The sequence below is a fragment of the Theropithecus gelada genome, chromosome 14 (genome assembly GCF_003255815.1).
Source record: "Theropithecus gelada isolate Dixy chromosome 14, Tgel_1.0, whole genome shotgun sequence".
Lineage (NCBI taxonomy): Eukaryota > Metazoa > Chordata > Mammalia > Primates > Cercopithecidae > Theropithecus > Theropithecus gelada.
Genome location: NC_037682.1, coordinates 84,119,698 through 84,125,167, shown reverse-complemented (window position 1 = coordinate 84,125,167; position 5,470 = coordinate 84,119,698). Strand labels below are relative to the sequence as shown.

At 42.2% G+C, this 5,470-nt stretch overlaps 1 pseudogene; it reads right to left on the bottom strand.

The window, feature by feature from the left end:
- Positions 1 to 969: 969 nt before the first annotated feature.
- Positions 970 to 1,759, bottom strand: LOC112607354 (annotated as a pseudogene).
- Positions 1,760 to 5,470: the final 3,711 nt, after the last annotated feature.

Sequence of the window (5,470 nt, the reverse complement as noted above, 5' to 3'; positions counted from 1 at the left end):
AACAATTTATAAAAGAGTCTATGCTCCAAAAGATCTTGCAATTTAGTTGGGGAAAGAATACAGAGATGTATGAAAAATAAATGGAACAAGGCAATATAGGTAAAGTGCCCAATGTAAGGTAGGAAGTGTAAAGGTTAAAGAAAAAATTGTATCTGACTTAGGATTCTTCAACTCAAATCAACAGAAAAATGCTCTTGAAAACTTGAGAAAAAGATAATTTATTCAAAGACTTTTAGGAACTGCCAGGAATTCTTAAGAGTCTTGCTTGGAGACCTGGGGACACCAAACTTGGAGGACCTAGGAAGCAGGTTTGCAGGAGCCATCTGGAAGATGGAGGTGCTATCAGTCCTGGGATTTGAAGAAATATTAAGTGTTAGATCACTCAAAGTTGGGGGAAATTAGGTGATTTTTAGAAACCCCACCATAGATGTAGAGACGATGTTTATAGCATGCTTGGGGACAATGCATAGATTAGTTTGCTTGGAATGAAGGCTATATGCATGAGTAAAGAGATTAAGCTGGAAAAAATAGGTGGGAATTCATTTATGAAAGGCCTTGCTGACATTATGACTCTATCTTGCTGGCAGTGAGAACTAGTTGGGATGTTTAGCAAGAGTGTAACATGGTAAAAGCGATGTTATAATCCTGTTCCCTACAATGATAAGAGGTCAGAGAAAATGGCCACTCTTTTATTTCAAGGTATTTTGAATTCAGTATGTAGATGGCCTTTTCCTGAACTTAACTTAAACTTCCTTGCCGTAGTCTTCATCATTATTTCCATAGGTGAATGTTTCTCAAAAGCGCTTGCAAAGGCTACCTAAGTATCAGAAGTGACTGGGGACACTTGCTAACATTTACCTTCCGAGGACCCTACTGAATCAGAATCCCGCCCCCCCCCCCACCTTTTTTTGGGGAAAAAAATGTATTATTTTAGTTATTTTTATGTACAGAAAACTCAACAGTGTACATTTAACCCAGTTTAGTAGCAAGTTCTTTAGCCTTTGCCTTTTCCAACTTGACAATGCAAGCCACAGACTTGGGACCCAGGACATTGCCTCCCCAGTGAGAATGGTTCTCATAATATCTGTCATTGTAATTGGTACTGATGGCTTCTACCAGCGTAGCCAACGCTCCTTTGTCTTTTTCTGAAGTCAACAGTGGTTCAGGTCTTCCTGTGGGCTAGTAGACATCCCACTCTTGCCTTCCCCTTGGTAATGCAGTGAGGGACCCCCATCTCACAACACAGGGCAGTCAGGAAGACAATCAGCTCGATGGAATCCACTTCGTGTGCAATCACCACCAGCTGAGCCTTCTTGTTGTCCAGTAAGGTGGTGACAGTTTTAACCCCTGCTTGAAGGACAGGTGGTTTCTTAGTGGGGACAGCCCCTTTGCTGGCAGCTTTCTTCTCAGCCAAGGCCAACAAGTTCTGCTTCTTCTCTTGCTTTGTCTTTGATCTGTACTCATGGGTCAGCTTAAGCAGTCAGTAGCTATTTGGCAGTTCAGGGCCTGGGTGAACAGGTTGATCGCAGGAGGCACTTTCAGCTGCTTATAGAGGATAGCTCTTTGCCAGCTGCAACGTGATATAGTGGGGCTATTTGACAAAGCAGGTGAGGTCCCTTTTGTTCTGGATGTCTTGTCCAATGCCAAAATTCTTTGCCTTTTCTCAAACAGGAATTCACCCCTTTCTTGACCTCCTGCTTCTTCACAACAGCAGGGACTGGGCCACCTTCTTTCCCTTGCCCCTCTTTCCTTTCGGCATCTTGGGTGGTGGGAGGAGAGAGCAAGTCAGAATCTTTGGGAGTGGGGAGCAGGAATCTGCATTTTCAACAAGTCCCCTAATGATTCTTCTACGCACTGATGTTCAAAACCCACCACCTTAAGGGATGCTTAAATGGACCAGACAGGTACAAAGCAAGGGTAAGATCCCTTTTCTCTACTTTCCTTCTTCCTCTTCTCCTCCTTTCATTCTCCATATTTTGCTCTTCTTCCTCTGCCTTCTGTCTCTCACCTAATAAACACTCTACTCACTGGGGACACATTGTGTGAAAAATACTACCAAATTCTTTATGGACCCTGGAGGCTTAAAGACATACCTGAGGAGATTTAAATATGTGTGTTCAAAATATGCATTGGCAGAAAAATCAGTGCTATTTTAGGGGAAGCCTTTTATGGACTAGATGTTTAGCATTTGCTTTAAGTGAAGCTCACTTTGATTTGCAACCTTGATAGTATCTGAATTAGAAAGATCTGGGGATTTTCAGCTGGTGGTTAAAGCACAGCTTCTGGTGAAAAAACTAATGGCAAGAAGCAGAGTAACAGAGGCTCCTTCAGATCAACTGAGAATGTCAGTATGAGGGTGTAGGGCCACTGATGAGTGGTTAGTAATGCTTGGATTGACTCTCTCCCCTGTTGTCCACTGCTCTTGTTTAAAATGTCATAAAGGAAACAATATTTATTTACCCATACACTATGCACTGGCATTGCACTGAAACTGCCTTTGCAAAATTATGATAGTAAGAGATCTGACACGGCTAACTCCATCTTGCTTCTGGCCTCACAGGTTGGCTATCTTTGCTCTTTACTGGGTGTGGGCCAAGCTAATTTTGGGAGAATTTAGTTTACAGTTTAAGTAATAACAGCATTTCCCCAAAACTGAACTTTTCTTGTAAAACTAATGAAAGGCCACCAAGTTAGGAGGATGAAAGGGGTTTGAATTCTAAGTAATTACCAGCCATTATTCCGGAAGTCATAAGATTTGCAACTTCCCCAATTACTCCTGCAGATAACATTACTACTGTAGAATGGAAGATTGGCCTTTTGAGATGTCTTTTCAGGTTTTTGCATTTCTGACAACTGTACAGCCCCATCCAGACCTGCCAACCTTTCCTGTGGCCTGCACCCATGAACCAACTCAGCACATGAGGACAGTTTGGATTCCCTGTGATTTCATCTTCAACCCAACCAATCAGCACGGCCCTTACCCTAGCCCCTGACTACCAAACTATCTTTGAAAAACTCCTAACCTCCGAACCTCTGGGGAGATTGATTAGAGTAATAACTCTCTCTCCCATGGCATGGCCTTGTGTCAATTCTACTCTTTTTTTTTTCCACCTGAGACAGAGTCTTGCTTGATTGCCCAGGCTGGAGTGCAGTGGCGTGATCTCAGCTCACTGCAACCTCCACCTTCTGGGTTCAAGTGATTGTTATGCCTCAACCTCCTCAGTAGCTGGGATTACAGGCATATGCCACCATGTATGGCTAAATTTTGTATTTTTAGTAGAGATGGGGTTTCATCATGATGGCCAGGATGGTCTCGAACTCCTAGCCTCAAGTGATCCTCCCACCTATGCCTCCCAAAGTGCTAGGATTACAGGTGTAAGCCACAGGGCTCAGCCTAATTCAACTCTTTCTTTACTGCAATGCCATGATCTTGGTAAGTTAATTTTTATATTTGCAGTGGGCAGGAAGAACCTGTCAGGCAGTTAGCGTACCAACTGCTTTGTAGATAGCATCTCATTTAGTATTCATAGAAATCCAGTTATTAGAACAATACCTAACACATAGTAGGCTTTGAATGAAATAATTGTTTATTATTTACTTTCTTACTCATTCACAAATTCATTCAATAAATGCTAGGCAATGTTCTAGGCACTGGGGACATAGCATTTAAAATAAAAAAGTATCCCTGCTGTTATACAATGTATATTCTAGTGTGGCATGATATTTTACATCAATCTTATTAAATTGGAAGGTTAACTTGCTTGAGGTTAGACAGCTAGGAATTTGTAGTCTTGCTGTAGGTAAGAGACCCTCAGATCTGTTTGGTTTTCACTCTTAAATTTTATACAACATCAGTACAACTTCAGATAGATTTTTCAAATAAAAAGCTATCTTCCTTCCTCTGAATATGTTGGTCACTCTCTGGAATTAAAGTGAATTTCTTAGAGAGCCACCTTTATGGAATAAGATGAAGAGGGTTGAGAAGTCCCCAAGCCATCCATTGCCCTTGCCTCTGGCTCTGTCAAAGTACTAGAAACTGACTCTAGAACTGTTCATTTACATGCTGTGTGGAAATGTCCTGCCATGTGTGTAACTATAATCCTCTCTCTGATATTTCTGTCCATCACTTTCAGGAAGGGCAGTGTGCTCCTGCCAGTGACACGGCTGATCAATAGTTCTGAACACTGGGGAGGTAGCCGAAGCATGTCCTCGGAGCATGTCACCCGTGTACTGCTTTCTGTTTCCTTCCTGTCCTACTGTTCCTTTTCTCTGAAGGCCCAGCATGCTGACATTATAAGGTCAGTTAGCCACAGCTGACAATGATCTTAAAAAATTACTATGTAGGCTGGGCGCGGCGGCTCACGCCTGTAATCCCAGCACTTTGAGAGGCCGAGGAGGGTGGATCACGAGGTCAGGAGATCGAGACCATCCTGGCTAACACGGTGAAACCCCGTCTCTACCAAAAATACAAAAAAAATTAGCCGGGCGTGGTGGTGGGCGCCTGTAGTCCCAACTACTAGGGAGGCTGAGGAAGGAGAATGGGGTGAACCCGGGTGGCAGAGCTTGCAGTGAGCCGAGATTGCACCACTGCACTCCAGCCTGGGCGACAGAGAGAGACTCTGTCTCCAAAAAAAAAAAAAAAATTACTATGTAAAAACTGCAATGCCTTCCTCTTCTGGGAGGAAGTGTTTTTAGAAGAGGGCTACTTAACCCAAAGGAATGACACTCCATCAAAGATTGCCTAGAAAGACTACCGTCTCTGAGGCTCACTCAGATGCCCTTCCTCTTTGCAGATTGCCCTCGATTGAGTTCATAAAATTTGGCTAATCCTTTTTTTATAAGGCTGATCACAGATTAATCTGTTTGATAATTAGTTGTGATTGTGGCCTTGCTGTAAGACAGGACTGGACCTGCATCCTGATAACATTTGTGTGCTTGCAGTACCTCGAAGAGTCTTTGCCTTCTTCAGGAGCTCCATAATGGTTTTGTGCATTGAATAGAATTGAAGGAGTTTTCTGGGGGAAGGTAGATTAAAGGGGCACAGTGTGAGCTTTTTCTTTTAGTATATTCAGAAAAATAAATGGAGGTAGGGAAATGGCTTAGGCATTCCAGTTCATTCTCTAAAGAGGTCAGCTAAATACCATTTGTTTGATACCAACCATATACTCAGACACTACAAATTTGGATATTGCCACTTGTTAACTGGGTGACAAACTTGGACAAATTACTTTCTCTTCAAGTGACTCAGTTTCTACATCTGTAAAATAATACATTTATTGTGAGGCCACAATGAGTTAATACATGTAAAGCACTAGGCACATTCCCTGGCACGTAATAATTCCTCACTAAATGTTCTTTATTTTTTTAATTATTATTCTCACAGCAGTTTGAGATCCATGGATATTCCCATTTTAGAGATAAAGTGATGACAAAAACTATCATTTCTTGTGTGCAATCTTGTATTCAATTT